This window comes from Ranitomeya variabilis, chromosome 4 (genome assembly GCF_051348905.1).
Source record: "Ranitomeya variabilis isolate aRanVar5 chromosome 4, aRanVar5.hap1, whole genome shotgun sequence".
Taxonomy (NCBI): domain Eukaryota; kingdom Metazoa; phylum Chordata; class Amphibia; order Anura; family Dendrobatidae; genus Ranitomeya; species Ranitomeya variabilis.
The window spans coordinates 222,476,595-222,489,467 of record NC_135235.1 but is presented as its reverse complement, the minus strand read 5'-3'; the positions used below and the strand labels follow the sequence as shown (position 1 = coordinate 222,489,467).

General features: G+C 43.2%; 1 protein-coding gene across 1 annotated transcript in view; it reads right to left on the bottom strand.

Moving 5' to 3' along the window:
- Positions 1–12,873, bottom strand: part of LOC143767798 (sialic acid-binding Ig-like lectin 13) — a 101,050-nt gene that overhangs the window by 16,333 nt on the left and 71,844 nt on the right. The gene's annotated exons all lie outside the window — the stretch shown is intronic.

The following is a 12,873-nucleotide window of genomic DNA, read 5'->3' as shown; positions in this document are numbered from 1 at the left end:
AAAAAACGAGGCAAAAAACGCTTTATTGTCATACCGCCGAACAAAAAGTGGGATAACACGCGATCAAAAAGACGGATATAAAAAAAATGGTACCGCTGAAAACATCATCTTGTACCACAAAAAATGAGCCACATACAGTGTCATCAGCGAAAAAATAAAAAAGTTATAGTCCTCAGAATGAAGCCATGCAAAAATAATTATTTTTTATATAAAATAGTTTTTATCGTATAAAAGCGAAAAAACATAAAAAAGATATAAATGAGGAATCCCTGTAATCCTACTGACCCGTAGAATAAAACTGCTTTATCAATTTTACCAAACGTGGAACGGTATAAACACCACCCCCCCAAAGAAATTCATGAATAGCTGTATTTTGGACATTCTGCCTCACAAAAATCAGAATAAAAAGCGATCAAAAAATGTCACGTGCCCGAAAATGGTACCAATAAAAATGTCCACTCATCCCACAAAAAACAAGACCTCACATAACTCTGTGGACCAAAATATGGAAAAATTATAGCTTTCAAAATGTGGAAATGCAAAAACTATTTTTTGCAATAAAAAGCATCTTTTAGTGTGTGACAGCTGCCAATCATAAAAATCTGCTATAAATAGTAAATCAAACCCCCCTTCATCACCCCCTTAATTAGGGAAAAATAATAAAATAAAAAAAATTATTTCCATTTTCGCATTAGGGTTAGGGTTGGGGCTAAAGTTAGGGTTAGGGCTACAGTTAGGGTTGGGGCTAATGTTAGGGTTAGGGTTGGGGCTAAAGTTAGGGTTAGGATTATATTTACGGTTGGGATTATGGTTGGGATTACGGTTAGGGGTATGTCAGGGTTAGGGGTGTGGTTAGGGTTATGGTTGGGATTAGGGTTAGGGGTGTGTTGGAGTTAGGGGTGTGGATAGGGTTGGGATTAGGGATAAGGGTGTGTTGGGGTTAGGGGTATGGTTGGGATTAGGGTTAGGGGCGTGTTAGGGGTGTGGTTAGGGTTATGGTTAGGGTTGGGATTAGGGTTAGGGGTGTGTTTGGGTTAGGGTTTCAGTTAGAATTGGGGAGTTTCCACTGTTTAGGCACATCAGGGGCTCTCCAAATGTAACATGGTGTCCGATATCAATTCCAGCCAATTCTGCGTTGAAAAAGTAAAACAGTGTTCCTTCCCTTCCAAGCTCTCCCATGCACCCAAACAGGGATTTACTCCAACATATGGGGTATTAGCGTACTCGGGACAAATTGGACAACAACTTTTGGGGTCCAATTTCTCTTATTACCCTTGGGAAAATAAAAATTTGGGGGATAAAAAATCATTTTTTTATTTTCACGGCTCTGCGTTATAAACTGTAGTGAAACACGTGGGGGTTCAAAGTTCTCACAACACATCTAAATACGTTCCTTAGGGGGGGTCTACTTTCCAATATAGGGTCACTTGTGGGGGTTTCTACTGTTTACGTAGATCAGAGGCTCTGCAAACGCAATGTGACACCTGCAGACCATTCCATCTAAGTCTGCATTCCAAAAGACGCTTCTTCCCTTCCAAGCTCTGCCATGCGCCCAAACATTGGTTCCCCCCCCACATATGGGGTATCAGCATACTCAGGACAAATTGGACAACAACTTTTGGGGTCCAATTTCTCCTGTTAACCTTGGGAAAATACAAATCTGGGGGCTAAAAAATAATTTTTGTGGGAAAAAAAGATTTTTTATTTTCACGGCTCTGCTTTATAAACTGTAGTGAAACACTTGGGAGTTGAAAGTTCTCACAACACATCTAGATAAGTTCCTTAGGGGGTCTAGTTTCCAAAATGGTGTCACTTGTGGGGGGTTTCAATGTTTAGGCACATCAGGGGCTCTCCAAATGCAACATGGCGTCCTATCTCAATTCCAGTCAATTTTGCATTGAAAAGTCAATCAGCGCTCCTTGCCTTCCGAGCTCTGCCATGCACCCAAACAGTGGCTTACCTCCACATATGGGATATCAGCGTACTCAGGACATATTGCACAACAACTGTTGGGGTCCAATTTCTTTTGTTACCATTGGGAAAATAAAAAATTGGGGGCAAAAATATAATTTTTTGTGAAAAAATATATTTTATTTTTACAGCTCTACATTATAAACTTCTGTGAAGGACTTGTTGGGTCAAAGTGCTCACCACACATCTAGATAAGTTCCTTATGGGGTCTACTTTCCAAAATGGTGTCACTTGTGGGGGATTTCAATGTTCAATGGTGTCCTATCTCAACTCCAGTCAATTTTGCATTGAAAAGTCAATCGGCACTCCTTGCCTTCCGAGCTCTGCCATGCGCCCAAACAGTGATTTTCCCCCACATATAGGGTATCAGCGTACTCAGGACATATTGCACAACAACTGTTGGTGTCCAATTTATCCTATTAGCCTTGGTAAAATATAACAAATTGGAGCTGAAGTAAATTTTTTGTGAAAAAAGTTAAATGTTAATTTTTTTTAAACATTCCAAAAATTCCTGTGAAACACCTGAAGGGTTAATAAACTTCTTGAATGTGGTTTTGAGCACCTTGAGGGGTGCAGTTTTTAGAATGGTGTCACACTTGGGTATTTTCTATCACATAGATCCCTCAAAGAGACTTTAAATGTGTGTGGTCCCTAAAAAAAATGGTTTTGTAAAAATGAGAAATTGCTGGTCAAATTTTAACCCTTATAACTCTAATAGAAAAAAAATTTGGTTCCAAAATTGTGCCGATGTAAAGTAGAGATGTGGGAAATGTTACTTATTAAGTATTTTTTGTGACATATCTCTGTGATTTTAGGGCATAAACATTCCAAGTTGGAAAATTGCAAAATTTTCAAAATTTTCACCAAATTTCCATTTTTTTCATAAACAAATGCAGGTAATATCAAATTAAGTTTACCACTATCATAAAGTACAATATGTCATGAGAAAACAAAGTCAGAATCATCAGGATGCGTTGAAGCGTTCCAGAGTTATAACCTCATAAAGGGACAGTGGTCAGAATTGTAAAAATTGGCCCGGTCATTAACGTGTAAACCACCCTTGGGGGTAAAGGGGTTAAGTAAGAGCAAAAAGTAGATTCACTACAAGTATCAATTCCCTTTGGTCGTGTCTTTATTGGACTTTTATTTGGTAGTATCTCCTGTAAAGGAGCAGTGCTGGTTGGCAGGTGTCTATCACCAAGGTGGCTAGCCTCGGTGATGAAAGTCCTAGAATTGAAAGCTCCATTAATATTGGGTTACTGAGAGCTATTTTGCTAACGAAAGATTTTGGATCCAGTATTTAGGAGTGACCAAAAAGCCTGGGTGGGAATAGTTGTTCCCATACACTCTAATATTGGCCTTGCTGGTCTTATAAAAGTTAGCTGAATTGGCTCAGGTGTGTCTGAGGTAGTGGAGCTGGAATGAGAACTCTAATGGTGGACAGACAATGCCGAAAGCCGTTGCAGTGCCTCACTTGCAGTGAAAGTAAATCTGCAATTTTACTGTGTCTTCCCTGAGAAAGGACTGTGCTTTTATTATTGAATGCTTTCTTTCTGCTGAAGAAAAGTTGTTTTGTATACTTTTGAGAGTTATTAAACCTAAAACAGTTTTGCACAAGAAACAAGTGCTTGTGTGTACTCCTTAACGCTGTTAGAAAGCTTAAATCCCTACACTTCCCATTAAAAAAAAATTGTTTCCTGTCATTTCTAGTCACTGTCTCAAATTCAGTATACTTCTGTTTACATTCCAAAACGGTCATCTAGGACCTAGGTACCAATTTCATCTTCATTGTAGGCACTAATGTTTGACATACTATCACCATAGACTACTAATAAGAATCCATCCCCCCCACAACAAAGAAATAAAGAAACCCAGAGTCAGTCATCTGGTCCATTTTCAGCCCATTTGTCCCATAAAGAGTGTAGTTAATCTTCATTATTTGGTCGTCTAGTACACCAGTCCAACATGGATTAATAAGATGATCATTTACCAACTTTTAACAAAAATAATGCCACCTTTACATGAATTTCTTTAAGAATGTCAAATTCTCCCAAATTCTAGTGACATGATAGTAAAACTCTCAACAGACTGCAATTTCCGTGGATTGTTCTCATATTCACTACTGTTCAAAAGTTTAGGGTCACTTAGAAATGTCCTTATTTTTGAAAGAAAAGCACAGTTTTTTCCAATGAAGCTAACATTGATTCAGAAATACACTCTATACATTGTTAATGTGGTAAATGACTATTCTAGCTGCAAACGTTTGGTTTGACATGCAATATCTTCATAGGTGTATAGAGGCCCATTTCCAACAACCATCACTCTGGTGTTCTTATGGTACTTTGTGTTTACAAACTGTGTAAGAAGGCTAATGGATGGTTAGAATACTCTTGAAAACCCTTGTGCAAGTATGTTAGCACAGCTGAAAGCAGTTTGGCTGATTAGAGAACCTATAAACCTGACCTTCCTTTGAGCTAGTTGAGAATCTTGAGCATTACATTTGTTGGTTCCATTAAACACTCAAAATAGCCAGAAAAAAAGAACTTTCATGTGAAGCTCAACAGTCTATTCTTGTTCTTAGAAATGAAGGCTATTCCATGCAAGAAATTGCCAAGAAACTGAAGATTTCCTACAACGGTGTGTACTACTCCCTTCAGAGGAGAGCACAAACAGGCTCTAACCAGAGTAGAAAGAGAAGAGGGAGGCCCCGCTGCACAACTGAGCAACAAGACAAGTACATTAGAGTCTGTAGTTTGAAAAATCGACGCCTCACAGGTCCTCAACTGACAGCTTCATTAAATAGTACACGCAAAACCCCAGTGTCAATGTCTACAGTAAAGAGGTGACTCCGGGATGCTGGACTTCCGGGCAGAGTGGCACAGAAAAAGCCATATCTGAGACTGGCTAATAAAAGGAAAAGATTAATATGGGCAAAAGAACACAGACATTGGACATAGGAAGATTGGAAACAAGTGTTACGGACAGACAAATCCAAGTTTGAGGTGTTTGGATCACACAGAAGAACATTTGTGAGACGCAGAACAACTGAAAAGATGCTGGAAGAGTGTGACGCCTGTTGTGAATTCTGCTCTTGGGCTCCCTCCGGTGGTTCTTGGTGGTAGTGCAGTTGTCTCTGGGTTCTAATCCAGGGCAGGTGTTTCTGCTGATTGCAGCTCTACTAGGTATTTAGGTGTGCTGGATCCATGATTCCCTGCCAGTTGTCCATTGTACTTGGAGGGATTGCATCTCTGTCTGGCTCCTCATGCCCTGCTGTCAATTCAGCTAAGATAAGTTCTGGGTTTTTTTTGTCTCTGTAGCACATATGCAGTGTGCTTTACATCTCAGTGCAATCCATTGTGTTTTTGTCCAGCTTAGATTTTGTTTGGATTTTTCAGTCATGCTGGATTCTCTGGAGAGGCAGATATACATTCTATGTCTTTAGTTAGATGTAGTATATTTTGTATTTTCTGCTGTGAATATTTTCAGGGTTTTAATACTGACCGCTTAGAATTCTGTCCTATCCTTTTCTATTTAGCTAGAAGTGCCTCTTTTGCTAAATCCTGCTTTCTGCCTGTGTATGTCCTTCCTCTTATACTCACAGTCAATATTTGTGGGGGGCTGCCTATCCTTTGGGGTTCTGCTCTGAGGCAAGATAGAATTCCCATTTCCATCTATAGGGGTATTTAGTCCTCCGGCTGTGTCGAGGTGTCTAGGACGTGTTAGGTACACCCCACGGCTACTTCTAGTTGTGGTGTCAGTTCAGGGATTGCGGTCAGTACAGGTACCACCTACTCCAGAGAACGTCTCATGTGGCTCCAGGGTCACCGGATCATAACAGTACAACTGGCCAACAATGAGTTAAATGCATCTCAGAAGAAGGGAAGAAAGGTGTTGAGCCATTTTTTTTTCTGTAGCCTGTTTTGTCTTTCCCTCCCTCTTTTCCTCTGGGTGACTGAGGAGTTTAGTGCTAGCATGGATGTTCAGGGATTAGTTTCTCATGTAGACCAGCTTGCTGCTAGGGTACAAGGTATTTCAGATTATATTGTTCAGTCTCCGGTTTTAGAGCCTAGGATTCCTATTCCTGATTTGTTTTTTGGGGACAGGTCCAAATTTTTGAGTTTTAAAAACAACTGTAAACTGTTTTTTGCTCTGAAACCTCGTTCCTCTGGTGATCCCATTCAGCAGGTTAAAATTGTCATCTCCCTGCTGCGTGGCGATCCTCAGGATTGGGCATTTTCCCTGGAATCTGGGAATTCGGCATTGCTTAATGTAGACGCCTTTTTTCAGGCTCTAGGGTTATTATATGATGAACCAAATTCTGTGGATCATGCGGAGAAGACCTTGTTGGCCCTGTCTCAGGGTCAAGAAGCGGCAGAATTGTATTGTCAGAAATTTAGAAAGTGGTCTGTGCTGACTAAATGGAATGAGGATGCTTTGGCGGCAATTTTCAGAAAGGGTCTTTCTGAATCTGTTAAAGATGTTATGGTGGGGTTTCCCACGCCTGTTGGTCTGAGTGATTCTATGTCTCTGGCCATTCAGATTGATCGGCGCTTGCGGGAGCGCAGAGCTGTGCGCACTGTGGCGTTGTCCTCTGAGCAGATACCTGAGCCTATGCAGTGTGATAGGATTCTGTCTAGAGCGGAACAACAAGGATTCAGACGTCAGAATAGGTTGTGTTTTTACTGTGGCGATGCTTCTCATGTCATTTCAGTCTGCCCTAAGCGTACAAAGAGAATCGCTAGTTCAGTTACCATCAGTACTGTACAACCTAAATTTCTGTTATCTGTGACCTTGATCTGCTCATTGTCGTCATTTTCTGTCATGGCGTTTGTGGATTCAGGCGCCGCTTTGAACTTAATGTACTTTGAATTTGCCAAGCGTTGTAGTTTCCCCTTGCAGTCTTTGCAGAACCCTATTCCTTTAAGGGGCATTGATGCTACACTTTTGGCTAAAAATAAACCCCAGTTTTGGACACAGGTGACCATGTGTATGGCGCCGGCCCATCAGGAAGATTGTCGTTTTCTGGTGTTGCATAATTTGCATGATGCTATTATGCTGGGTTTTCCATGGTTGCAGGTACATAATCCGGTGTTGGATTGGAAATCTATGTCTGTGACTAACTGGGGATGTCAGGGGATTCATAATGACGTTCCTTTGATGTCAATCTCCTCTTCCTCCTCTTCTGAAATTCCTGAGTTTTTGTCTGATTTTCAGGATGTATTCGACGAGCCTAAGTCCAGTTCCCTTCCGCCGCATAGGGACTGTGATTGTGCTATTGACTTGGTTCCAGGCTGTAAGTTTCCTAAGGGCCGACTTTTCAACCTGTCTGTGCCAGAACATACCGCCATGCGGAATTACGTTAAGGAGTCTTTGGAGAAAGGGCATATTCGTCCATCTTCTTCACCGTTGGGAGCGGGATTTTTTTTGTTGCTAAGAAGGATGGCTCCTTGAGACCCTGTATTGATTATCGCCTCTTGAATAAGATCACGGTCAAGTTTCAATACCCCTTGCCTTTGCTTTCCGATTTGTTTGCTAGGATAAAGGGGGCTAGTTGGTTTACTAAGATTGACCTTCGAGGGGCATATAATCTAGTTCGTATTAAGCAGGGTGATGAATGGAAAACTGCATTCAATACGCCCAAAGGCCATTTTGAATAACTTGTGATGCCATTCGGGCTCTCTAATGCTCCATCTGTTTTTCAGTCCTTCATGCATGATATCTTCCGGAGTTATCTTGATAAATTCATGATTGTATATTTGGATGACATTTTGATTTTTTCCGATGATTGGGAGTCTCATGTGAAACAGGTCAGGATGGTATTTCAGATCCTTCGTGATAATGCTTTATTTGTGAAGGGGTCTAAGTGTCTCTTTGGAGTGCAGAAGGTTTCTTTTTTGGGCTTCATTTTTTCTCCCTCATCTATGGAGATGGATCCGGTTAAGGTTCAGGCCATTCATGATTGGATTCAGCCCACTTTCGTGAAGAGCCTTCAGAAATTTTTGGGCTTTGCTAATTTTTATCGCCGTTTCATTGCTAACTTCTCCAGTGTGGTTAAACCCCTGACCGATTTGACGAAGAAGGGCGCTGATGTGACGAGTTGGTCCTCTGCGGCTGTCTCTGCCTTTCAGGAGCTTAAACGCCGATTTACTTCTGCCCCGGTGTTGCGTCAGCCAGATGTTTCTCTTCCGTTTCAGGTTGAGGTTGACGCTTCTGAGATTGGGGCAGGGGCCGTTTTGTCTCAGAGGAATTCTGATGGTTCCTTGATGAAGCCTTGTGCCTTCTTTTCCTGTAAGTTTTCGCCTGCTGAACCCAATTATGATGTCGGCAATCGGGAGTTGTTGGCTATGAAGTGGGCGTTTGAGGAGTGGCGACATTGGCTTGAGGGAGCCAAGCACCATATTGTGGTCTTGACCGATCATAAAAATCTGATTTATCTCGAGTCTGCCAAACAGTTGAATCCTAAACAGGCTCGATGGTCCATGTTTTTCTCCCGTTTTGATTTCGTGGTCTCGTATCTTCCTGGTTCTAAGAATATTAAGGCTGATGCCCTCTCTAGGAGTTTTTTGCCTGATTCTCCTGAGGTCCTTGAACCGGTCGGCATTCTGAAGGAAGGGGTGGTCCTTTCTGCCATTTCCCCTGATTTACGACGGGTTCTTCAGGAATTTCAGGCTGACAAACCCGACCGCTGTCCACTGGAGAAACTGTTTGTTCCTGATAGATGGACTAGTAGAGTGATTTCTGAGGTTCATTGTTCAGTGTTGGCTGGCCATCCTGGTATTTTTGGTACCAGAGATTTGGTTGGTAGGTCCTTTTGGTGGCCTTCTTTGTCGCGTGATGTGCGTTCTTTTGTGCAGTCCTGTGGGACTTGTGCGCGGACCAAGCCTTGTTGTTCCCGTGCTAGTGGGTTGCTTTTGCCTTTGCCAGTCCCTGAGAGGCCCTGGACGCATATTTCTATGGATTTTATTTCAGATCTTCCGGTTTCCCAGAGGATGTCGGTTATCTGGGTGGTTTGGGACCGGTTCTCCAAGATGGTTCATTTGGTGCCTTTGCCTAAATTGCCTTCCTCTTCTGATTTGGTTCCGTTGTTTTTTCAGCATGTGGTTCGTTTGCATGGTATTCCGGAGAATATTGTGTCCGACAGAGGTTCCCAGTTTGTTTCTAGGTTTTGGCGGGCCTTTTGTGCTAGGCTGGGCATTGATTTGTCTTTTTCTTCTGCATTTCATCCTCAGACAAATGGCCAAACCGAGCGAACTAATCAGACTTTGGAAACTTATTTGAGATGCTTTGTGTCTGCTGATCAGGATGACTGGGTGGCTTTCTTGCCATTGGCCGAGTTTGCCCTTAATAATCGGGCTAGTTCGGCTACCTTGGTTTCGCCCTTCTTTTGTAATTTTGGTTTTCATCCTCGTTTTTCTTCAGGGCAGGTTGAGCCTTCTGATTGTCCTGGTGTGGATTCTGTGGTTGACAGGTTGCAGCAGATTTGGACTCATGTGGTAGACAATTTGGTGTTGTCTCAGGAGAAGGCTCAACGTTTTGCTAACCGTCGTTGGGGTGTTGGTCCCCGGCTTCGTGTTGGGGATCTGGTCTGGTTGTCTTCCCGTTATGTTCCTATGAAGGTTTCTTCTCCTAAGTTTAAGCCTCGGTTTATTGGTCCTTATAGGATTTCTGAGATTATTAATCCGGTGTCTTTTCGATTGGTGCTTCCGGCCTCTTTTGCGGAAATATGTGGTACCCGTTGTTCCCTCTGTTGATCCTCCTGCCCCTGTGTTGGTTGATGGGGAGTTGGAGTATGAGGTTGAGAAGATTTTGGATTCTCATTTTTCGAGGCGGAAGCTTCAGTATCTGGTCAAATGGAAGGGTTATGGCCAGGAGGATAATTCTTGGGTTTTTGCCTCTGATGTCCATGCTGCTGATTTGGTCCGTGCCTTTCATCTGGCTCGTCCTGATCGGCCTGGGGGCTCTGGTGAGTGTTCGGTGACCCCTCTTCAAGGGGGGGTACTGTTGTGAATTCTGCTCTTGGGCTCCCTCCAGTGGTTCTTGGTGGTAGTGCAGTTGTCTCTGGGTTGTAATCCAGGGCAGGTGTTTCTGCTGATTGCAGCTCTACTAGGTATTTAGGTGTGCTGGATTCATGATTCCCTGCCAGTTGTCCATTGTACTTGGAGGGATTGCATATCTGTCTGGCTCCTCATGCCCTGCTGTCAATTCAGCTAAGATAAGTTCTGTTTTTTTTGTCTCTGTAGCACATATGCAGTGTGCTTTACATCTCAGTGCAATCCATTGTGTCCAGCTTAGACTTTGTTTGGATTTTTCCGTCATGCTGGATTCTCTGGAGAGGCAGATATACATTCTATGTCTTTAGTTAGATGTAGTATATTTTGTATTTTCTGCTGTGGATATTTTCAGGGTTTTAATACTGACCGCTTAGAATTCTGTCCTATCCTTTTCTATTTAGCTAGAAGTGCCTCTTTTGCTAAATCCTGCTTTCTGCCTGCGTATGTCCTTCCTCTTATACTCACAGTCAATATTTGTGGGGGGCTGCCTATCCTTTGGGATTCTGCTCTGAGGCAAGATAGAATTCCCATTTCCATCTATAGGGGTATTTAGTCCTCCGGCTGTGTCGAGGTGTCTAGGACGTGTTAGGTACACCCCACTGCTACTTCTAGTTGTGGTGTCAGTTCAGGGATTGCGGTCAGTACAGGTACCACCTACTCCAGAGAACGTCTCATGTGGCTCCATGGTCACCGGATCATAATAGACGCCATCTGTCAAGCATGGTGGAGGTAATGTGATGGTCTGGGGTTGCTTTGGTGCTGGTAAAGTGGGAGATTTGTACAAGGTAAAAGGGATTTTTGATAAGGAAAGCTATCACTCCATTTTGCAATGCCATGCCATACCCTGTGGACAACGCTTGATTGGAGCCAATTTCAACCTACAACAGGACAATGACCCAAAGCACACCTCCAAATTATGCAAGAACTATTTAGGGAAGAAGCAGCAGCTGGTATTCTATCTGTAATGGAGTGGCCAGCGCCATCACCAGATCTCAAGGCCATTGAGCTGTTGTGGGAGCAGCTTGACCGTATGGTGCGCAAAAAGCACCCATGAAGCCAAACCAACTTGTGGGAGAGGCTTCTGGAAGCATGGGGGGGAAATTTCTCCATATTACCTCAGCAAATTAACTGCTAGAATGCCAAAGGTCTACAATGCTGTAATTGCTGCAAAGGGAGCATTCTCTGACGAAAGTTTGAATAAGAAAATTATTTCAAATATAAATCTTCTTTTCCAACCTTGTCAATGTCTGGACTAGATTTTCAACTCATTTGGCAACTCATTTGATTAGTAAAAGTATGAGTTATCATGGAAAACACAAAATTGTCTGGGTGACCCTAAACTTTTGAAAGGTAGTGTAGATACATAACAGCATAAACTTCTCCCTCCAGAGTATCACAAAATCATTTTCTATTTTTCATTTCTTTTTTTATTCATTTTTCAAAATTGGACATTTTTCACCACCTATTTTAGGATATGTGGAGCCAAAAGGAATGGTAATAAAGGACACAACTACTGTATATACTCGAGTATAAGCCGAGATTTTCAGCCCATTTTTTGGGGTTGAAAGTCCCCCTCTCGGCTTATACTCAAGTCATACCCAGGGATCGGCAGGGGAGGGGGAGCGGGGGTTGTCTAATTATACTCATCTACTCCTGTCGCGGTCCCTGCTTCTTCCTGTACTGAGCGGTCACATGGTACCGCTTATTACAGTAATGAATATGCAGCCCCACCTCCCATAGGTGTGGAGCCGCATATTCATTACTGTAATGAGCGGTAACGGTGACCGATCAATACAGGAAGAAGCTGCGGTGCTGGGGAAGCAGGGACCCGCAGGGACCGCACCAAGAGCAGGTGAGTATAACGGGGAGGGGAGCGCAGCACTGCGTGATATTCATCTGCTCCTCTTCCGGCGCCGCCCCGTCTTCAGCATCTTCTGCAGTGACGCTCAGGTCAGAGGGCGCGATGACGTAGTTAGTGCGCGCCCTCTGCCTGAACGTAAGTGCAGAAGGCGCTGAAGATGGAGCTGTGGCCGGAACGAAGTCAGGTGACTATTGAAAGTGCTAGGGGCCTGAGCAACGGAGAGGTGAGTATGTGATTTCTTTTTATTTATCGCAGCAACAGCAAATGGTGCAAATATCTTTATGGAGCATCTTATGGGGCCATAATCAACGTTTGTGCAGCACTATATGGCGCAAATATCTTTATGGAGCATCTTATGGGGCCATAATTAGCTTTTTTGGAGCTTTATATGGGGCAAGTGTCTGTATGGAGCATCTTATGGGGCCATAATGAAGGTTTGTGCAGCACTATATGGGGCTAATATCTTTATGGAGCATCTTATGGGGCCAAAATCAACATTTGTGCAGCATTATATTGGGTAAATGTGTCTATACAGCATCTTATGGGGCCATTATTAACCTTTATGCAGGATTATATGGGGCATATTTTAATATGGAGCATCTTATGGGGCCATCATAAACTTTATGGAGCATTATATGGGGCTCCTGATTCAATATGGATATTCAAAAACACTTACCGTATTTTCCGGCGTATAAGACGACTTTTTAACCCCCGAAAATCTTCTTAAAAGTCGGGGGTCGTCTTATACGCCGGGAATCGACTTGTACGCCGGTGTATATGGTGGGTGGGGAGGGGGAGTGATCCTGATGACGAGGGGGCGTCTCACAGGAAAGTGAGTAATCCCCATTACCTTATCCTAGCGGTGCAGCGTGGGGGTGTCAGTGCTGGGAGCGGCGGCAGCTGCTGTGTTCTGGTGCGGCGGCTCCTCTTCTGTGTGGGGCCTCTGTGCTGTGAGGTGGCGGCGGCAGCGGCGTATCTTTATCCAGTTGG